Below are 24,302 nucleotides of genomic sequence, written 5' to 3' on the forward strand. Positions count from 1 at the left end.
ATTGCCTTTGGTTTAATATATCTTTGTTAGTTTAGGTTTAGCATTTTTTGTTACCTCTTTGTTTGACCATCATGAGGGCAGCATGGCTGCCGTGTCCCAGTAAAGGGTGTCCGACTGGAAAACAGGAGGCTTAAATGGAGTTCCAGAGTGGATGGGAAGCTCCCATCCCTGTCTGGGCTGTAGGGGTGTTTGCTCCAATTTTGTGCCTAATTATTATTAGCGCAAATATAGTGGGCATTGGAATCCTAAATACCGAATCAGTGTTAATCCTTTATCTTGGCAGATGTATATCTCAGAAGTGAAGATGTCAGTTTTCACCTTGCTCATCAGAGCAATTGTGTACTGCGTTGTTACCAGTTTAACTGTAAATAGCACAAATTTGTTGATGCTATTTCCTCTTACAGCAGGATAATAGCTAACACTGCAGAGATTTTCAATATGCCATCTCAGGTGCTTTTTGCAGTGAGAGATGGCCCCTTCATCAGTGGTTTCGCTCAGAATGTTATATAATTACAATAATAAATATAAATATAGCTGCAAGCAGCAATGAGGTGGCCAAGCAGTCAAATGACCCATAAAACACTTTAGAAATCCTCAGCACAGGGTTCCGAGTGCATGCAGCAAGTTTGGTGAGAATCCATCAAAGATTTGCTGAGATACGACCCAACTTCCTGTTTGCTGGCTTGATGGCACATTTTGACTGCCTGTACCAGGTAAACGGTCTGAAAATCATGTGAAGGCCTTTGTGAGGCTTGGTCTGAAGATACTCTCTGCCAAATTTGGTGAGGATTGGACAACATGTGTAGGAGGAGTAAAGAAAAAACGTTTTTCAATTAATTCAAAATGGCGGCCGGATCAATTCGGCTATTATCAAAAGTTATCATGTATCACATAGGGGATGTCCCAACATATCATGAGACAAAAGAATCACTTAATAAAAGCAAACAAATCAACAGTTATTGGCCAAAACACATTTTTGCTTCCTGCGGCCACGCCCAGTGATCACATGACACCAAATTAATTGGACAGCCTCAGAAGAGGGTTCCGAGTCATCATATTAAGTTTGGTGTTGATTTCTCAAAGATTAGCTGAGATATGACCCAACTTCCTGTTTGGTTCCTTTGTTGACGATTTTAATTGGCTGTACCGGACAAACGGTTTTGAAAATCCAATATCCTTTGATAACTTCTGTTGGTCTGATGATAATGTGTACCAATTCTGGGGAAGATTTGAAAAAAATAAAAGTAGTTGAAGCGAAAACACGTGTTTCCTTAAAATTCAAAATGGTGGAAAATCTATATAACCGGAAATTGACGTCATAGGGTGTGTTGAACTCCTCTTGATCCAGGGAATCCAATGGTACCTCATTTTTGAAAATCGGTCATACGGTTCAAAAGTTACGTGTGTAAACACAAGTCCAACTTTGACCAGTTGGTGGCGCTAGAGTGCTCCAATGAGAGACATGAAACTTGGTGAATATAAAGAGGGGACTGTGCTTAATGAGTGTGCCAAATTGCACAACTTTTTACCATACGGTTCTAGGGGCTGCCATAGACTCCAATGACAGAAGAAGTGTAATAATAATAATAATAAATATAGCTGCAAGCAGCAATGTGGTGGCCAAGCAGTCAAATGACCCATAAAACACTTAAGAAATCCTCAGAACAGGGTTCCGAGGGCATGCAGCAAGTTTGGTGTGAATCCATCAAAGATTTTCTGAGATACGACCCAACTTCCTGTTTGCTGGCTTAATTGCACATTTTGACTCCCTGTACCGGGCAAACGGTTCTGAAAATCAAAAAATCATGTGAAACCCTTTGTGAGGCTTGGTCTGAAGATACTCTCTGCCAAATTTGGTGAAGATTGGACTACATGTGTAGGAGGAGTAAAGAAAAAACGTTTTTCAATTAATTCAAAATGGCGGCCGGATCAATTCGGCTATTATCAAAAGTTATCATGTATCACATAGGGGATGTCCCAACATATCATGAGACAAAGGAATCACTTAATAAAAGCAAACAAATCAACAGTTATTGGCCAAAACACATTTTTGCTTCCTGCGGCCACGCCCAGTGATCACATGACACCAAATTAATTGGACAGCCTCAGAAGAGGGTTCCGAGTCATCATATTAAGTTTGGTGTTGATTTCTCAAACATTAGCTGAGATATGACCCAACTTCCTGTTTGGTTGCTTTGTTGACGATTTTAATTGGCTGTACCGGACAAACGGTTTTGAAAATCCAATATCCTTTGATAACTTCTGTTGGTCTGATGATAATGTGTGCCAATTCTGGGGAAGATTTGAAAAAAATAAAAGTAGTTGAAGCGAAAACACGTGTTTCCTTAAAATTCAAAATGGTGGAAAATCTATATAACCGGAAATTGACGTCATAGGGTGTGTTGAACTCGTCTTGATCCAGGGAATCCAATGGTACCTCATTTTTGAAAATCGGTCATACGGTTCAAAAGTTACGTGTGTAAACACAAGTCCAACTTTGACCAGTTGGTGGCGCTAGAGTGCTCCAATGAGAGACATGAAACTTGGTGAATATAAAGAGGGGACTGTGCTTAATGAGTGTGCCAAATTTCACAACTTTTTACCATACGGTTCTAGGGGCTGCCATAGACTCCAATGACAGAAGAAGTGTAATAATAATAATAACTAGAGAGCATACAATTTCTGGGGAAATTGTGAGGGTGTGCTTGTGGCTGCCCCAGCTTTCCATACACTCCTGGTGTTTACATATTTCAAAAAGCATTTAAGTGTATGACTACAGTTCTGACCATTGTGTTCCCTTGATAATAAGTTTGTAAAAATGACATGCATCACTCAGATGGAGGAGAGGTGATACTGGTTGGTTGGAAGAGAAGGAGGCCAAATGTAGCTCATGAAGATGCAGCGCTAGATAACTTATTAAATTGTAATCAGATATAAACAACTTGTTGGTTGCCCTATTATGTCCTATTATCCTCCTATCATCGCCCTATTATGTAATTTGAACGCCCTGAACGGCATCATTTGAGTAATGAGGGCAAGCGTAGGCTTATTGATTACTTAAAAAACGATAAGTTTCATTATGCATCATAGAGGAGCCTAGTTAGAGAAGGATTTAGCAGTTTAATATTAGAAGCCTATTTTATTAATAATTTTCAGAGTAACCTCAAACCTTTCTTTTGTTTCTTTGACCTTACATTTTCTTTGAGGGCTTAGTGGTCTCGGTTTAACATCATTATTTATAGCGACATAATTACCGGACACTGTTAGCTCGCAATGTAGACAAAGAATGCCCCTGCAACAAAGTTGTAACTTGGTAACAAGTAGCCAGCTAGAAACCGAGCAGAAGTTTGTAGCCATATAAAGGCCTATAAATATAGGCTACTTGATTTGGCTGCAAGATTCGCTGATTTTGAGTGTCCAAGATATGATGGATTCTGATCTGGATCAACAGTCTAGCCATGTAGCTAAGGCTTGTCCGGGAAGAGTACATTTTTTTTTTACGGCAAGTCTGGAAGATCAATTTAGGCTAGTGCTACTTGCCCCGATGCACTGGACAAGTTATTAAAACTCAAACAAAATCAAATGCAATGTTAGGCCTACTTCACGTTATGTGCCACTCGTTACGTCTATCGATTTTATTTGAGCGAATTCTGCATCAGTAAAACCACCAACCCAAGATCTCTACAGACCAGCTAATTTCCTGCTCAACCCTTCAACGGGGGCTTATTACTTGAAAGATGAATTAGGCTATTTACGGTCGTCTCAGTTACACCATGAGGGGTGGGAAATACTGTGATTTGCTTAAGAAGGCAAATGGCTAGTAAAACATAACATTTCATAATAATTTCAATAAATCAAGCAGCGCAGCAAGACCCAGTAAAATGTATATCCTACAGCTAAGCAAGGCTGAAGCAGGCTGACATTAATTATTTTCATGAACAGACAAAGTTTTGACATTGACAAAGTTTAGGCTGTGGCAATGAAGTTCAGGTTAGTAGTCAGATACTTTCACCTATTGAAAAACTTTTGAGTAAGGGGAAAGCCAAACATGTTCCGTCGCCGTTTGACTTTCTAAACATCTCTAAAGAGATGTTTTTGTTAGCTACTCATTAGTGTCTCGGGTAGGCTACAGCGTTGCAGTGAGCCGCCACACTGATTTGAAACCACAGGTAATGGTCATTTCACCAACAAATCGTTTATTAATGTCAAAATAAATCCTACAACAAAAACGTATTTGTGAGGAATGTTTATTTTAACGATTGAAAACAGATGCATCATGACCACTGTAGTATGTGTTGCCCAAGCAACAGAGGCTAATGTCATGATGCTAATGCTTCAGTGAAATAGTAGACTACCGTTTCCGAAAGTAGATGTGGGCCTACTTACTTAATAATATCAGCTAATATTGTACATTACATTTCACAATTATGTTTCACACCACAAAGTAAAATGATTAAGTATCACCCTGGCCTCTTTGCTTGTGGCGTTTCTGCAGCGGCCTTGCAGATTAGTATCCCCCAAGTTAACAGATGGGAAACTAATGTTCTGCTAGAGATAGTCACGCGAGTTTTCGTGACGTTGGTGACATTAGTGGCGTCAGTGACTGTGGCTAGCAAGTTAGCCACCGTTAGCTTCACTTTTTGCCACAAAAACGTAATTTCTACTTAAACCGTGCAATGGAACATAAATCCCAATACAACCAACGCAATCGCTACCGAGACGAACCTTTTGACATCGCCGTTGTCTATGTAGTCCAAATATTGAGGCATCCTTAGGGGGGCGAAAAGAAACAATAAATAATAAATAATATATATGTGAGATAACAATGGTTTGTGCTCGCCGAAGGCAAGCACACCCCAATAAATATAGCTGCAAGCAGCAATGTGGTGGCCAAGCAGTCAAATGACCCATAAAACACTTAAGAAATCCTTCAAACAGGGTTCTGAGGGCATGCAGCAAGTTTGGTGTGAATCCATCAAAGATTTGCTGAGATACGACCCAACTTCCTGTTTGCTGGCTTAATTGCACATTTTGACTCCCTGTACCGGGCAAACCGTTCTGAAAATCAAAAAATCATGTGAAACTCTTTGTGAGGCTTGGTCTGAAGATACTCTCTGCCAAATTTGGTGAAGATTGGACTACATGTGTAGGAGGAGTAAAGAAAAAACGTTTTTCAATGAATTCAAAATGGCGGCCGGATCAATTCGGCTACTATCACAAGTTATCATATATCACACACGGGACGTCCCAACATATCATGAGACAAAGGAATCACTTAATAAAAGCAAACAAATCAACAGTTATTGGCCAAAACACATTTTTGCTTCCTGCGGCCACGCCCAGTGATCACATGACACCAAATTAATTGGACAGCCTCAGAAGAGGGTTCCGAGTCATCATATTAAGTTTGGTGTTGATTTCTCAAAGATTAGCTGAGATATGACCCAACTTCCTGTTTGGTTGCTTTGTTGCCGATTTTGATTGGCTGTACCGGACAAACGGTTTTGAAAATCAAATATCCTTTGATAACTTCTGTGAGGGTTGGTCTGATGATAATGTGTGCCAATTCTGGGGAAGATTTGACAAAAATAGAAGTAGTTGAAGCGAAAAAACGTATTTCCTTAAAATTCAAAATGGTGGAAAATCTATATAACCGGAAATTGACGTCATAGGGTGTGTTGTACTCGTCTTGATCCAGGGAATCCAATGGTACCTCATTTTTGAAAATCGGTCATACGGTTCAAAAGTTACGTGTGTAAACACAAGTCGAACTTTGACCAGTTGGTGGCGCTAGAGTGCTCCAATGAGAGACATGAAACTTTGTGAATATAAAGAGGGGACTGTGTTTAATAAGTGTGACAAATTTCACAACTTTTTACCATACGGTTCTAGGGGCTGCCATAGACTCCAATGACAGAAGAAGTGTAATAATAAATATAACTGCAAGCAGTAATGGCGGATTCCTCCAAACACTGCGAACCATTGAAAAATGTTTATTTTTGACAAATTGTAACTGTATAGAAAAATGTATGCTGCAGAATTACCAATGGCATACCAAATCTGAAATGCAATACCATCAAGATCCACAAGGGCCTTTATTTCAAGCCAGTAAGTGAAGGAAGGGGGCTTGGTGAGCTTATCCATTCCAGAAAGCCTTGTATCTTTATGCATTAAGGCGTGGCCTGTAGCGCCACCTATGGGTAATGGTGGACCATTTGTGGTGTGGTAGTTACTCTTGGCCTATACTATTAATGTTTCAGGATTTTAAAAACTTTTTACCATTGCATATAAAATCGGAAATGCAATACCAACAGGATCCACATGGGCTTTGGGTAAAGTGTGGTAGTTACTCTTGGCCTGTACTGTCAATGTGTCAGGATTTGGAGACCTTTTTACTATTGCATACAAAGTAGGAAATGCAATGACACCAAGGTCCTCAAGGGCCTATGCTGATATTCAAGGAATGAGTGGGGGCTTGGTCAGCCCACACAGTCCTGATATGTTGCGTGTGTGTCTTGCCAAGCCCGCGCGTGTCAAGGGAAGAATGAGTGTCTGAGAATTTGGAGCATGCGCGGGGAGGAGCAGGGGACACATTTCATTGTAAATTTCCCTAGAAATTAGCCAAGCATGCATGTTTCAAAGATTCACCAAAAATCGACCTTTCATCTTAGAGTCAACTTTTTCTCAGATTTGTGTACTAAACATTCTCAAGAGTCTTCATATGAACTTGTTTGACTGGCTTACGTGTAAAGCATTGCGAACCATTGAAAAATGTATATTCTTGACAAATTGTAACTGTATAGAAAAATCAATGCTGCAGAATTTCCAATGGGATACCAAATCTGAAATGCAATAACATCAAGATCCACAAGGGCCTTTATTTCAAGCCAAGAAGTGAAGCGCTTTAATCTTCACAAGAAGTGAAGTGCTTTGTGCTTTAGGGCGTGGCCTGTAGCGACACCTATTGGTAATGGTGGGCCATTTGTGGTGTGGTAGTTACTCTTGGCCTATACTATCAATGTTTCAGGATGTTTTTAACTTTTTACCATTGCATACAAAATCGGAAATGCAATACCAACAAGATCCACATGGGCTTTTGTTAAAGTGTTGTTGTTACTCTTGGCCTTTACTATCAATGTTTCAGGATTTGGAGAACTTTTTACCATGGCAAACAAAATCTGAAATGCAATACCATCAAGATCCACATGGCCTTTGCAAAAGACCAAGGAACACTCTCCTGAAATGTTGCGTGTGCGTCTTGCCAAGCCCGCGCGTGTGTCAAGGGAAGACCTATGGGTAATAGTGGGCCATTTGTGGTGTGGTAGTTACTCTTGGTCTATACTATCAATGTTTCAGGATTTTTATAACTTTTTACCATTGTATACAAAATCGGAAAAGCAATACCAACAAGATCCACATGGGCTTTTTGTTAAAGTGTTTCTTTGCCTATACTATCTATGTTTCAGGATTTTGAGACCTTTTTACCATTGCATACAAAATCGGAAATGCAATACCATCAAGAGCCACATGGGCCTTTTTTTCAAGCCAATAAGTGAAGGGAGGGGGCTTGGTGAGCCTATCCATTCCAGAAAGCCTTGTATATTTGTGCTTTTTGGCGTGGCCTGTAGCGCCACCTATGGGTAATGGTGGGCCATTTGTGGTGTGGTAGTTACTCTTGGTCTATACTATCAATGTTTCAGGATTTTTATAACTTTTTACCATTGCATACAAAATCGGAAATGCAATACCAACAAGATCCACATGGGCTTTTGTTAAAGTGTTTCTCGGCCTACACTATCAATGTTTCAGGATTTGAGACCTTTTTACCATTGCATACAAAATCGGAAATGCAATACCATCAAGAGCCACATGGGCCTTTGCTAAAGACCAAGGAATGAGTGGGGGCTTGGTCAGCCCACACTCTCCTGAAATGTTGCGTGTGCGTCTTGGCCGCGCGTGTGTCAAGGGAAGGCTGAGTGTGTGTGAGATTTTGGAGCACGCGCGGGGAGGAGCAAGGGAGACATTCATTGGAAATTTGCCTAGAAATTAGCCAAGCAAGCATGTTTCAAATATTCACCAAAAATCGACCTTTCATCTTACAGTCAACTTTTTCACAGATTTGTGTTATGAACATTCTCAAGAGTTTTCATATGAACTTGTGATTGAATCAGAGTATCAGTTTTTGAATGGCTGATGTGTAAAGCATAATTTTAGCGTTAGCGATAAGTTCAATTTGCTTTATATCAATCATTTTTTGAGATATGAATTTGCCTTTGCACATGGTAACATGTTGTAGTGTCTTCCTCCGATCTACCAAGTTTAGTGTTGATATCTCAAAGATTTGCTGAGACATGACTTCACATCCTGTTTGGCGGCTTTTCTGATGAATTTGATTGGCTGTACCGGACAGACGGTTATGAGGATCAAAATTCCTTTGATAACTTTTGTGAGGCTTGGTCTGAAGATCATCTCTGGTGATTTTGAAGAAGATATGACAAAAATTGTAGGAGGAGTAGGCTTTCAAAGGTTTTTGATAAAACCGGAAATGGCGGGAAATCTATATAACCGGAAATTAACGCCATGGTGTGCGTTGAACTCGGCTTGATCCAGGGAATCCAATGGTACCTCATTTTTGAAAATGAGTCATACGGTTCAAAAGTTGCGTGTGTAAACACAAGTCCAACTTTGACCCATTGGTGGCGCTAGAGTGGTCTAATGGGAGACATGAAACTTGGTGTAGGTATAGAAGAAACTGTCCTTAATGAGTGTGCCAAATTTCACAAAAAGTTGTCGATGGGGTCTAGGGGCTGCCATTGACTCCCATGGTACAAGAATTACAAAATATAACTGCAAGCAGTAATGGCGGATTCCTCCAAACACTGCAAACCATTGAACAATGTTTATTCTTGACAAATTGTAACTGTATAGAAGAATGTATGCTGCAGAATTACCAATGGCATACCAAATCTGAAATGCAATACCATCAAGATCCACAAGGGCCTTTATTTCAAGCCAGTAAGTGAAGGAAGGGGGCTTGGTGAGCTTATCCATTCCAGAAAGCCTTGTATCTTTATGCATTAAGGCGTGGCCTGTAGCGCCACCTATGGGTAATGGTGGGCCATTTGTGGTGTGGTAGTTACTCTTGGCCTATACTATTAATGTTTCAGGATTTTAAAAACTTTTTACCACTGCATATAAAATCGAAAATGCAATACCAACAGGATCCACATGGGCTTTGGGTAAAGTGTGGTAGTTACTCTTGGCCTGTACTGTCAATGTGTCAGGATTTGGAGACCTTTTTACTATTGCATACAAAGTAGGAAATGCAATGACACCAAGGTCCTCAAGGGCCTATGCTGATATTCAAGGAATGAGTTGGGGCTTGGTCAGCCCACACAGTCCTGATATGTTGCGTGTATGTCTTGCCAAGCCCGCGCGTGTCAAGGGAAGAATGAGTGTGTGAGAATTTGGAGCATGCGCGGGGAGGAGCAGGGGACACATTTCATTGTAAATTTCCCTAGAAATTAGCCAAGCATGCATGTTTCAAAGATTCACCAAAAATCGACCTTTCATCTTAGAGTCAACTTTTTCTCAGATTTGTGTACTAAACATTCTCAAGAGTCTTCATATGAACTTGTTTGACTGGCTTACATGTAAAGCATTGCGAACCATTGAAAAATGTATATTCTTGACAAATTGTAACTGTATAGAAAAATCAATGCTGCAGAATTTCCAATGGGATACCAAATCTGAAATGCAATAACATCAAGATCCACAAGGGCCTTTATTTCAAGCCAAGAAGTGAAGTGCTTTAATCTTCACAAGAAGTGAAGTGCTTTGTGCTTTAAGGCGTGGCCTGTAGCGACACCTATTGGTAATGGTGGGCCATTTGTGGTGTGGTAGTTACTCTTGGCCTATACTATCAATGTTTCAGGATGTTTTTAACTTTTTACCATTGCATACAAAATCGGAAAAATATACCAACAATATCCACATGGGCTTTTGTTAAAGTGTTGTTGTTACTGTTGGCCTTTACTATCAATGTTTCAGGATTTGGAGAACTTTTTACCATGGCAAACAAAATCTGAAATGCAATACCATCAAGATCCACAAGGCCTTTGCAAAAGACCAAGGAATGAGTGGGGGCTTGGTAAGCCCACACTCTCCTGAAATGTTGCGTGTGCGTCTTGCCAAGCCCGCGCGTGTGTCAAGGGAAGACCTATGGGTAATAGTGGGCCATTTGTGGTGTGGTAGTTACTCTTGGTCTATACTATCAATGTTTCAGGATTTTTATAACTTTTTACCATTGTATACAAAATCGGAAAAGCAATACCAACAAGATCCACATGGGCTTTTTGTTAAACTGTTTCTTTGCCTATACTATCTATGTTTCAGGATTTTGAGACCTTTTTACCATTGCATACAAAATCGGAAATGCAATACCATCAAGATCCACATGGGCCTTTTTTCAAGCCAATACGTGAAGGGAGGGGGCTTGGTGAACCTATCCATTCCAGAAAGCCTTGTATCTTTGTGCTTTTGGGCGTGGCCTATAGCGCCACCTATGGGTAATGGTGGGCCATTTGAGGTGTGGTATTTACTCTTGGTCTATACTATCAATGTTTCAGGATTTGAGACCTTTTTACCATTGCATACAAAATCGGAAATGCAATACCATCAAGAGCCACATGGGCCTTTGCTAAAGACCAAGGAATGAGTGGGGGCTTGGTCAGCCCACACTCTCCTGAAATGTTGCGTGTGCGTCTTGGCCGCGCGTGTGTCAAGGGAAGGCTGAGTGTGTGTGAGATTTTGGAGCACGCGCGGGGAGGAGCAGGGGAGACATTCATTGGAAATTTGCCTAGAAATTAGCCAAGCAAGCATGTTTCAAATATTCACCAAAAATCAACCTTTCATCTTACAGTCAACTTTTTCACAGATTTGTGTTATGAACATTCTCAAGAGTCTTCATATGAACTTGTGATTGAATCAGAGTATCAGTTTTTGACTGGCTGATGTGCAAAGCATTATTTTAGCGTTAGCGATAAGTTCAATTTGATTTATATCAATCATTTTTAGAGATATGAATTTGCCTTTGCACATGGTAATATGTTGTAGTGTCTTCCTCCGATATACCAAGTTTAGTGTTGATATCTCAAAGATTTGCTGAGACATGACTTCACATCCTGTTTGGCGGCTTTTCTGATGAATTTGATTGGCTGTACCGGACAGACGGTTATGAGGATCAAAATTCCTTTGATAACTTTTGTGAGGCTTGGTTTGAAGATCATCTCTGGTGATTTTGAAGAATATATGACAAAAATTGTAGGAGGAGTAGGCTTTCAAAGGTTTTTGATAAAACCGGAAATGGCGGGAAATCTATATAACCGGAAATTAACGCCATGGTGTGCGTTGAACTCGGCTTGATCCAGGGAATCCAATGGTACCTCATTTTTGAAAATTAGTCATACGGTTCAAAAGTTGCGTGTGTAAACACAAGTCCAACTTTGACCCATTGGTGGCGCTAGAGTGGTCTAATGGGAGACATGAAACTTGGTGTAGGTATAGAAGAAACTGTCCTTAATGAGTGTGCCAAATTTCACAAAAAGTTGTCGATGGGGTCTAGGGGCTGCCATTGACTCCCATGGTACAAGAATTACAAATAATAAAACCACCAATAACAATAGGTTTCCTCCTTACGGAGGAATCCTAATAAATATAGCTGCAAGCAGCAATGGAGGGGCCAAGCAGTCCAGAGCAGGACAAGGCCTCCATAGCACATGCGCAACAATGAAGTCACAGCAACCTGTTGCACTCATGCAACACACCAAGTTTGGTTGAAATATCTGTTTGCGTTCAAGAGTACTGAGTGTTCAAATTTTTATTTTTTTCTGGTATAACACCACAGGCCTCCTCTGCTCCTCATGGGAACGAAGGAACCGAAGTTTGGTGATGATCAGACACATTTTTGCTGAGTTATGCTCTCACGTGTCTTTTGCAGCTTCGCTGCCGCCTTTGATCAGCTCTAACGAACAAACGGTTTCGAAAATGGAAAATCCATGCAACACCTTTGTGAAGCTTGGTCTGAAGATCATCTGTGCCAAATTTAGTCAACATTGGACAAAATTTGGGGCGTGCAAAAGGTTTTTACACTTTTCCATGAAATCCAAAATGGCGGACGCGTCAATTCGGTTATTATGAAATATTATCAATGGCCAGGCTTGATATCTCACAAGACATCAAGAGACAAAGAAATTACTTTATTAAGGTAAACACTTCCATAGTTATTAGCCAAAACACGTTTATGCTTCCGGCCACGCCCCCTTTTAGTCACATGACACCATTTTTGGAGGACATCCTTAGAATAAAGTTCCGAGTAGGCCTAACAACTTTGGTGTCACTGCTTCAAAGAACTGCTGAGATATGGCTTCACTTCCTGTTTGGCGGCTTTTCTGCAGAATTTGATTGGCTGTACTGGACAAACGGTTTGGTAAATCAAATATCCTTCGATAAATTTTGTGAGGCTTGGTCTGAAGATCATCTGTGGCAATTTTGAAGAAGATTCGACAAGAATTGTAGGAGAAGTAGGCTTTCAAAGGTTTTTGATAAAACCGGAAATAAAGGAAAATCTGTATACCGGAAATTGACGCCATGGTGTGCATTGAACTCGGCGTGATCCAGGGAATCCAGTGGTACCTCATTTTTGAAAATGGGTCATACGGTTCAAGAGTTGCGTGTGTAAACACAACTCAAACTTTGACCCGTTGGTGGCGCTAGAGTGCCAAAGCATGGGACATGAAACTTTGTGAATTGGACCAGGGGACTGTCCCCAATGAGTGTGCCAATTTTCAAAACTTTCGACCAAGCGCTTATGGGGGCTGCCATAGACACCCATGGCGGAAGAATAATAATAATAATAATAAATATAGCTGCAGGCAGCAATGGCGGGTTCCTCCTTAACATTGCAAACCATTACCAAATTGACATGACACAGACATGTATTTCACACATGTACACAATATTCCAAGACAATTGGATCAGTGGCTGATTTTAAGTCATTTTCAAAAATTCTTCACAAATTGTCACTGTAGAGAAATGTCCATGCTGCCGACATTGTGGGTTCTTGATACTCTTTTGTTCCCCATGAGCAATATGAGGCATGCGTACCAACGTTTAGAAATTTTGGACAAACGGGGTTAAAATGCTGTTGTCGTCGTTGTCATCTACCGCTTGTCCGGGGGTCGGGTCGCTGGGGCAGCAACCTAAGCAGGCCCCGACTTCCCTCTCCCCGGCCACTTCCACCAGCTCCCCCTGGGGGACCCCGAGGCGTTCCCAGGCCAGCCAAGAGACAGTCCCTCCAGCGTGTCCTGGGTCTTCCCCGGGGCCCCTTCCCAGTGGGACGTGCCCAAAACACCTCACCAGGGAGGCGTCCAGGAGGCATCCTGATCAGATGCCCGAGCCACCTCAGCTGGCTCCTCTCGACGCAGAGGAGCAGCGGTTCTCCTCTGAGCCCCTCCCGGATGACCGAGCTTCTTACCCTATCTCTAAGGGAAAGCCCGGACACCCTGCGGAGAAAGCTCATTTCGGCCGCTTGTATTCGGTCACCGCCCATAGTTCGTGACCATTGGTGAGGGTAGGAACGTAGATCGACTGGTAAATAGCGAGCTTTGCCTTTCGACTCAGCTCCTTCTTCACCACGACGGACCGATGCAGAGCCCGCATCACTGCGAACGCCGCACCGATCCGCCTGTCGATCTTGCGCTGCATTCTTCCCTCGTGAACAAGACCCAGAGATACTTGAAGTCCTCGGCTTGGGTCAATGTGCCTTTCATCAACCCCAAGTTTGCGTGCTACAGGTCTGTTGCTGCTTGTGAGTGCTTTCTGCACAGCTTTCTGTTTGAAAGCTAAAATATAAGAATGTTTTGGCATGCTAATTCAGATTTCTACAAAAAGGAGAGACACGCGCAGCTTCAATTTTACACTCAGCGTTTGTTTGACCTCCTTGTCTAGTTGTTTGTCTGCAGCGTTTAATCAAAGAAATATGGTATATGACAGCAATATTTTGTATGTAACTGGCCTTTTTAACATCACAAGTGGCCGCAGCTTTGCCCCTTATGGTCTAGGACTTCCCCTAGCTGCATTGCAAATCAAGAATAGAGCTTTTCATTTGGCCCAGTGGCAGACTGTCTGAGGTTGTCAAATGTCACCACTCATGGAATGCTTCTTGTCCAATAAAATAGACTTACTTGAATGGAACTAATTGTTGTGCACACATTTATATTCCAGTTATAAACAAACATCAACCATATTGTACATGGACAAAGTTGCTTCCTAATTGCATTCACTCTTATTTCATAGTTTTTGTGATGTCAAAGTAGAATAACTACATATGTGTCTTACATAAACATACACACTCAATTTTAAATCAATTGTAGTCAGTGTAGTTAAATGTGGTAATATGTCCATATCATTGTTGTGTTGGAAATGTATGTGAATGCTGGGTGGTTGACTATTTCTTATTGTATGATCTGTTTGAGATGTAAGCAAGGTAAATATTCCGTGAGGTCTTAAGATAGATAGCAGTTTTAGAATAAACAAATACTTTATTAGCAATGAACAAAATTTACAAGTTAAAGGCAAATGAATAAGTAACATGAATATAAGTAAAAGAACGTATGTCGAGCACACTCATGCTGTTTGAGGTTGTCAAATATCACCAGACATGGACTTCTGCCTAAATTGACATGCACCAACTCAGAGCAATGAGTTTCAACAACCATCAGCACAGTTATTCAATTTGTTGACTCTACTCTTAATGCAAGACTATGTTAAAGTTATTGTCTGACATTCTTTGTCGGCAACTGTTTATGGAGGAACCATCCCTCAACAAATTGCTTTGGTCATGCTTTCTTAAAAGTCTAGTCCTTAATTTAGATGTGCCAAAGAAGATGATAACATGACCAAGCTGTGTTTGGTTGATTCAACTGTATAGTTCTGAAGAAGAAGAAGACCTTCTGTTTCTTTTAACAGTAGAATTAGCTGTGGCCAAACTAATCACAGAATGCCTACTAGTCTAAAATGTCTACTAGACTAAGGAGTGAAGGTGGGAGCTTGGTACTGTTGGGGCCATGTACTGTTATGGTTTTTGAGTCAAACAACTTGCTAAATGATTAAATGTCAAATCCAACTTTAAATGTATAAAAGAGAGAATTAAACCTAGAGGTTTAAAAGGCTACATTTGTTTAAACAAACTACAGACAGGATTTGGGGTAAAAGCTCTAGAAATTAGCCAAGCATACATATTTTAAATATTCACAATTAATCTACTTTTCATCTTACATTAAACTATTTTTCAGATTTGTGGGGGTGCCGTTATAGGTTCGAGAGGCATATGTAATGAATTTCAGAATTTTGGGACAAATGGGATGCAAATGGCATCACTTTGAAAATTGACAATTGGGGGGGTGGCCGTACGCCCACCTATGGATAATGGTGGGTCATTGTGGTGTGGTAGTTACTCATGGCCTATACCATCAATGTTTCAGGATTTTGAGAACTTTTTACCTTTGCATACAAAATCGGAAATGCAATACCATCAAGATCCACAAGGCCTTTGCTAGAAACTAAGGAATGAGTGGGGGCTTGGTCAGCCCACACTCTGGAGATGTTGCGTGTGCGTCTTGTCAAGCCCGCGCGTGTGTCAAGGGAAGGCTGAGTGTGTGTGAGGATTTGGAGCACGCGCGGGCAGGAAGAGGGGAGAGAGGATTTAGCCAAAAATCACTGAAATTAGCCAAGCATGTATATTTAAAATATTCACTAAAAATCTACTTTTCATCTTACAACCAACTTTTTTTCAGATTTGAAGACTAAACATTCTCAAGAGTCTTCACAAGAACTAGTGATAGTATCAGAGTATCCGTTTTAGACAGGTGGATGTGTAAAGCATTATTTTAGCGTTAGCGATAAATTCGATTTGCTTTACATCAGTCATTTTTTAAGATATTAAGTCAATTTTTCACATGGGAACATGTTGTAGTGTCTTCCACCGATATACAAAGTTTGGGGTTGATATCTTAAAGATTTGCTGAGATTTGACCCAACTTCCTGTTTGGTTCCTTTGTTGATGATTTGGATTGGCTGTACCGGACAAACGGTTTTGAAAATCAAAAATCCTATTGATAACTTTTGTGAGGCTCAGTCTGGAGATCATGTCTGGCAACGTTGAAGAAAATTCGACCAAAAATGTAGGAGGAGTAGCGAAAAAACGTGTTTCCTCAATCTTTATTGTACAGAAAAATCCAATATGGCGGCCGTTATAGGTTCTAGAGGCTTTTTTGTTCCTCATAAGAAATAAGGCATCTGTAATACATTTCAGCATTTTGGGACTTATGGCCTGCAAATGGCATCACTTTAAAAATTGACATTTTGGGGCGTGGCCTGTAGCGCCACCTATTGTCTCACATGGCCCATGTGTGGTATGGTAGTTACTAATGGTCTGCAGTTTCAACATGCCAAATTTCTCAACTTTTTACTATTGTGCTCTAGGGGCTGCCATTGACTCCCATGGGTAAAACATAATAATAAATATAACTGCAAGCAGTAATGGCGGATTCCTCCAAACACTGCAAACCATTGAACAATGTTTATTCTTGACAAATTGTAACTGTATAGAAGAATGTATGCTGCAGAATTACCAATGGCATACCAAATCTGAAATGCAATACCATCAAGATCCACAAGGGCCTTTATTTCAAGCCAGTAAGTGAAGGAAGGGGGCTTGGTGAGCTTATCCATTCCAGAAAGCCTTGTATCTTTATGCATTAAGGCGTGGCCTGTAGCGCCACCTATGGGTAATGGTGGGCCATTTGTGGTGTGGTAGTTACTCTTGGCCTATACTATTAATGTTTCAGGATTTTAAAAACTTTTTACCACTGCATATAAAATCGAAAATGCAATACCAACAGGATCCACATGGGCTTTGGGTAAAGTGTGGTAGTTACTCTTGGCCGGTACTGTCAATGTGTCAGGATTTGGAGACCTTTTTACTATTGCATACAAAGTAGGAAATGCAATGACACCAAGGTCCTCAAGGGCCTATGCTGATATTCAAGGAATGAGTTGGGGCTTGGTCAGCCCACACAGTCCTGATATGTTGCGTGTATGTCTTGCCAAGCCCGCGCGTGTCAAGGGAAGAATGAGTGTGTGAGAATTTGGAGCATGCGCGGGGAGGAGCAGGGGACACATTTCATTGTAAATTTCCCTAGAAATTAGCCAAGCATGCATGTTTCAAAGATTCACCAAAAATCGACCTTTCATCTTAGAGTCAACTTTTTCTCAGATTTGTGTACTAAACATTCTCAAGAGTCTTCATATGAACTTGTTTGACTGGCTTACATGTAAAGCATTGCGAACCATTGAAAAATGTATATTCTTGACAAATTGTAACTGTATAGAAAAATCAATGCTGCAGAATTTCCAATGGGATACCAAATTTGAAATGCAATAACATCAAGATCCACAAGGGCCTTTATTTCAAGCCAAGAAGTGAAGTGCTTTAATCTTCACAAGAAGTGAAGTGCTTTGTGCTTTAAGGCGTGGCCTGTAGCGACACCTATTGGTAATGGTGGGCCATTTGTGGTGTGGTAGTTACTCTTGGCCTATACTATCAATGTTTCAGGATGTTTTTAACTTTTTACCATTGCATACAAAATCGGAAAAAAATACCAACAATATCCACATGGGCTTTTGTTAAAGTGTTGTTGTTACTGGCCTTGTTGTTGTTGGCCTTTACTATCAATGTTTCAGGATTTGGAGAACTTTTTACCATGGCAAACAAAATCTGAAATGCAATACCATCAAGATCCACAAGGCCTTTGCAAAAGACCAAGGAATGAGTGGGGGCTTGGTAAGCCCACACTCTCCTGAAATGTTGCGTGTGCGTCTTGCCAAGCCCGCGCGTGTGTCAAGGGAAGACCTATGGGTAATAGTGGGCCATTTGTGGTGTGGTAGTTACTCTTGGTCTATACTATCAATGTTTCAAGATTTTTATAACTTTTTACCATTGTATACAAAATCGGAAAAGCAATACCAACAAGATCCACATGGGCTTTTTGTTAAACTGTTTCTTTGCCTATACTATCTATGTTTCAGGATTTTGAGACCTTTTTACCATTGCATACAAAATCGGAAATGCAATACCATCAAGATCCACATGGGCCTTTTTTCAAGCCAATACGTGAAGGGAGGGGGCTTGGTGAACCTATCCATTCCAGAAAGCCTTGTATCTTTGTGCTTTTGGGCGTGGCCTATAGCGCCACCTATGGGTAATGGTGGGCCATTTGAGGTGTGGTATTTACTCTTGGTCTATACTATCAATGTTTCAGGATTTGAGACCTTTTTACCATTGCATACAAAATCGGAAATGCAATACCATCAAGAGCCACATGGGCCTTTGCTAAAGACCAAGGAATGAGTGGGGGCTTGGTCAGCCCACACTCTCCTGAAATGTTGCGTGTGCGTCTTGGCCGCGCGTGTGTCAAGGGAAGGCTGAGTGTGTGTGAGATTTTGGAGCACGCGCGGGGAGGAGCAGGGGAGACATTCATTGGAAATTTGCCTAGAAATTAGCCAAGCAAGCATGTTTCAAATATTCACCAAAAATCGACCTTTCATCTTACAGTCAACTTTTTCACAGATTTGTGTTATGAACATTCTCAAGAGTCTTCATATGAACTTGTGATTGAATCAGAGTATCAGTTTTTGACTGGCTGATGTGCAAAGCATTATTTTAGCGTTAGCGATAAGTTCAATTTGATTTATATCAATCATTTTTAGAGATATGAATTTGCCTTTGCACATGGTAATATGTTGTAGTGTCTTCCTCCGATCTACCAAGTTTAGTGTTGATATCTCAAAGATTTGCTGAGACATGACTTCACATCCTGTTTGGCGGCTTTTCTGATGAATTTGATTGGCTGTACCGGACAGACGGTTATGAGGATCAAAATTCCTTTGATAACTTTTGTGAGGCTTGGTTTGAAGATCATCTCTGGTCATTTTGAAGAAGTTTTGGCAAAAATTGTAGGAGAAGTAGGCTTTCAAAGGTTTTTGATAAAACCGGAAATAGCGGAAAATCTATATAACCGGAAATTGACGTCATAGGGTGCGTTGAACTCGGCTTGATCCAGGGAATCCAATGGTACCTCATTTGTGAAAATCGGTCATACGGTTCAAAGGTTGCGTGTGTAAACACAAGTCCAACTTTGACCCGTTGGTGGCGCTAGAGTGGTCTAATGGGAGACATGAAACTTGGTGTCGGTATAGAATGAACTGTCCTTAATGAGTGTGCCAAATTTTACAAAAAGTTGTCGAAGGGGTCTAGGGGCTGCCATTGACTCCCATGGTACAAGAATTACAAATAATAAAACCACCAATAACAATAGGTTTCCTCCTTACGGAGGAATCCTAATAATACCACCAATAACAATAGGGTTCCCTCCTACAGGAGGAACCCTAAATATAGCTGCAGGCAGCAATGGCGGGTTCCTCCATAGCATTTCAAACCATTACCAAATTGACATGACACAGACATGTATTTCATTCATGTACACAACATTTCAAGACAACTGGATCAATGGCTGATTTTAAGTCATTTTCTGAAATTCTTCACAAATTGTCACTGTAGAGAAATATCCATGCTGCCGACATTATGGGTTATTGACACTCTTTTGTTCCCCATGAGCAATATAAGGCATGCGTACCAACTTTTAGACATTTTGGATAAACAGGGTTAAAATGCCCCCCTTTTGAAAGTGACAACTTTGAAGCGTGTTCTGTCAGGCCACCTGTGCTCTGGTCAGGCCCATCATGCAGAGATCCATTCTTTAAAAGCTTTGATTACAATAATAATTTTATGAAAGGGAAGATACACTTTAGTAAAGGACGTGTATGCAATGGTAGGACGACAACTACATTAAGGCCTATAAGTATAGTTATATATATATATTATATGTAAAGTAGCCCCATTTTTGTTGGGTGTACAACAAAGGAGTTACCACCAGTTCCAATAGATGCCTCCATATTTAAAATGTAAAAATGACTGGTGGATTAATATTTTCCTTGTTTTATGCTGTTTTTGGGGACTTTCCACTTCAGCACCCATTTCCCAGTGTCATGTTACTGGATCTAGTTAATGGCGTAATGTTATGGGCATGGAGATGAGGCTACTACAAGGGGCCGGGGAGCAGGGCGGTAGGATAAAGCAGGGCGAGACGTTATATACTGGACACACACCACGAATAAAGGGAGACTTCTCAAGTTTTCTAAAACATGGCACGGAGCATTCATTCCGCAAGCAGATGCTTGTACACCCAGTTCCTCTATTCTACGCTACTACATTTTGAGTTGGGATGGTGTTCCACTGTTCTGCTTCTCTTTTTCGCAACTCCTACAAAACATTTCTGGGCATCATTGCTTTTATTAGTGCATGCAATGCTCGGAAGAAAACTATATAACAAAAATAATGTTTAATGTAACTGGCCTTTCTAACAGTACAACTAGGCCCAGCTTGGCACCCCATAGTTGCATTGCAAATGAAAACAAGAGCCTTTTCAATAGGCCCAGTGGCAGACTCATGGTGTTTGAGGTTGTCAAATATCACCAGACATGGACTTCTGCCTAAATTGACATGCACCAACGCAGAGCAATGAGTTTCAACAACCATTAGCACAGTTATTCAATTTGTTGACTCTACTCTTAATGCAAGACTATGTTTAAGTCTGAAATTCTTTGTCAGCAACTGTTTATGTATGAACCCTCCCTCACCCAATTGCTTTGGTCATGCTTTCTTAAAAGTCAAGACCTTAGTTTAGATGTGCCAAAGAAGATGATAACATGACCAAGCTGTGTTTGGTTGATTCAACTGTATAGTTCTGAAGAAGAAGACCTTCTGTTTCTTTTAACAGTAGAATTAGCTGTGGCCAAACTAACCACACAATGCCTACTAGTCTAAAATGGCTACTAGACTAAGGAGTGAAGGTGGGAGCTTGCTATTGTTATGATTTTTGAGTCAAACAACTTGCTAAATGATTAAATGTCTGTTAAATCTCAAATCCAACTTTAAATTTATAAAAGAGAGAATTAAACCTAGAGGTTTAAAAGGCTACGTTTGTTTAAACAAATTACAGATAGGATTTGGGGAAAAAGCTTTAGAAATTAGCCAAGCATACATATTTTAAATATTCACAATGAATCTACTTTTCATCTTACATTGAACTACTTTTCAGATTTGTGTGGGTGCCGTAGGTTCTAGAGGCTTTTTTGTTCCTCATGAGAAATAAGGCATATGTAATGAATTTCAGAATTTTGGGACAAATGGGATGCAAATGGCAGCACTTTGAAAATGGACAATTGGGGGGTGGCCGTAGCGCCACCTATGGATAATGGTGGGTCATTTGTGGTGTGTTAGTTACTCATGGCCTATACTATCAATGTTTCAGGATTTGGAGAACTTTTTACCATTGTATACAAAATCGGAAATGCAATACCAACAAGATCCACATGGGCTTTTGTTAAAGTGTTTCTTGGCCTATACTGTCTATGTTTCAGGATTTTGAGACCTTTTTAGCATTGCATACAAAATCGGAAATGCAATACCATCAAGATCCACATGGGCCTTTATTTCAAGCCAAGAAGTGAAGGGAGGGGGCTTGGTGAGCCTATCCATTCCAGAAAGTCTTGTATCTTTGTGCTTTAGGGCGTGGCCTGTAGCGCCACCTATGGGTAATGTTGGGCCATTTGTGGTGTGGTAGTTACTTTTGGTCTATATACTATCAATGTTTCAGGATTTATATAACTTTTTACCATTGCATACAAAATCGGAAATGCAATACCAAGAAGATCCACATGGGCTTTTGTTAAAGTTTTTCTCGGCCTATACTATCAATCTTTCAGGATTTGAGACCTTTTTACCATTGCATACAAAATCGGAAATGCAATACCACATATAAGATCCACATGGGCCTTTGCTTAAGACCAAGGAATGAGTGGGGGCTTGGTCAGCCCACACTCTCCTGAAATGTTGCGTGTGCGTCTTGGCCACGCGTGTGTCAAGGGAAGACTGAGTGTGTGTGAGAATTTGGAGCACGCGCGGGCAGGAGGAGGGGAGAGAGGGTTTTGCAGAATAGCTCTGAAATTAGCCAAGCATGCATGTTTCAAATATTCACCAAAAATATACTTTTCATCTCACAGTCAACTTTTTTTCAGATTTGAATACTAAACATTCTCAAGAGTCTTCATATGAACTAGTGATAGTATCAGAGTATCCGTTTTAGACCGGTGGATGTGTAAAGCATTATTTTAGCGTTAGCGATAAATTTGATTTGATTTATGTCAGTCATTTTTTAAGATATTAAGTCAATTTTTCACATGGGAACATGTTGTATTGTCTTCTACCGATATACCAAGTTTGGTGTTGATATCTCAAAGATTTGCTGAGATTTGACCCAACTTCCTGTTTGGTTCCTTTGTTGATGATTTTGATTGGCTGTACTGGACAAACGGTTTTGAAAATCAAAAATCCTATTGATAACTTTTGTGAGGCTCAGTCTGGAGATCCTCTCTGGCAACTTTGAAGAAAATTTTAACCAAAAATGTAGGAGGAGTAGCGAAAAAACGTGTTTCCTCAATCTTTATTGTACAGAAAAATCCAATAAGGCGGCCGTTATAGGTTCTAGAGGCTTTTTTGTTCCTCATGAGAAATAAGGCATCTGTAATAAATTTCAGCATTTTGGGACTTATGGCCTGCAAATGGCATCACTTTAAAAATTGACATATTGGGGCGTGGCCTGTAGCGCCACCTGTTGTCTCACATGGCCCATGTTTGGTATGGTAGTTACTAATGGTCTGCAGTTTCAACATGCCAAATTTCACAACTTTTTACAATTGTGCTCTAGGGGCTGCCATTGACTCCCATGGGTAAAACATAATAATAAATATAACTGCAAGCAGTAATGGCGGATTCCTCCAAACACTGCGAACCATTGAAAAATGTTTATTCTTGACAAATTGTAACTGTATAGAAAAATGTATGCTGCAGAATTACCAATGGCATACCAAATCTGAAATGCAATACCATCAAGATCCACAAGGGCCTTTATTTCAAGCCAGTAAGTGAAGGAAGGGGGCTTGGTGAGCTTATCCATTCCAGAAAGCCTTGTATCTTTATGCATTAAGGCGTGGCCTGTAGCGCCACCTATGGGTAATGGTGGACCATTTGTGGTGTGGTAGTTACTCTTGGCCTATACTATTAATGTTTCAGGATTTTAAAAACTTTTTACCATTGCATATAAAATCGGAAATGCAATACCAACAGGATCCACATGGGCTTTGGGTAAAGTGTGGTAGTTACTCTTGGCCTGTACTGTCAATGTGTCAGGATTTGGAGACCTTTTTACTATTGCATACAAAGTAGGAAATGCAATGACACCAAGGTCCTCAAGGGCCTATGCTGATATTCAAGGAATGAGTGGGGGCTTGGTCAGCCCACACAGTCCTGATATGTTGCGTGTGTGTCTTGCCAAGCCCGCGCGTGTCAAGGGAAGAATGAGTGTCTGAGAATTTGGAGCATGCGCGGGGAGGAGCAGGGGACACATTTCATTGTAAATTTCCCTAGAAATTAGCCAAGCATGCATGTTTCAAAGATTCACCAAAAATCGACCTTTCATCTTAGAGTCAACTTTTTCTCAGATTTGTGTACTAAACATTCTCAAGAGTCTTCATATGAACTTGTTTGACTGGCTTACGTGTAAAGCATTGCGAACCATTGAAAAATGTATATTCTTGACAAATTGTAACTGTATAGAAAAATCAATGCTGCAGAATTTCCAATGGGATACCAAATCTGAAATGCAATAACATCAACATCCACAAGGGCCTTTATTTCAAGCCAAGAAGTGAAGCGCTTTAATCTTCACAAGAAGTGAAGTGCTTTGTGCTTTAGGGCGTGGCCTGTAGCGACACCTATTGGTAATGGTGGGCCATTTGTGGTGTGGTAGTTACTCTTGGCCTATACTATCAATGTTTCAGGATGTTTTTAACTTTTTACCATTGCATACAAAATCGGAAATGCAATACCAACAAGATCCACATGGGCTTTTGTTAAAGTGTTGTTGTTACTCTTGGCCTTTACTATCAATGTTTCAGGATTTGGATAACTTTTTACCATGGCAAACAAAATCTGAAATGCAATACCATCAAGATCCACATGGCCTTTGCAAAAGACCAAGGAACACTCTCCTGAAATGTTGCGT

At 40.6% G+C, this 24,302-nt stretch overlaps 1 protein-coding gene across 1 annotated transcript in view; it reads left to right on the top strand.

The window, feature by feature from the left end:
- Positions 1 to 24,302, top strand: part of LOC146300646 (double-strand-break repair protein rad21 homolog A-like) — an 83,335-nt gene that overhangs the window by 17,361 nt on the left and 41,672 nt on the right. The gene's annotated exons all lie outside the window — the stretch shown is intronic.

The sequence above is a fragment of the Hypomesus nipponensis genome, chromosome 2 (genome assembly GCF_054491055.1).
Source record: "Hypomesus nipponensis isolate SF chromosome 2, ASM5449105v1, whole genome shotgun sequence".
Taxonomy (NCBI): Eukaryota; Metazoa; Chordata; class Actinopteri; order Osmeriformes; family Osmeridae; genus Hypomesus; species Hypomesus nipponensis.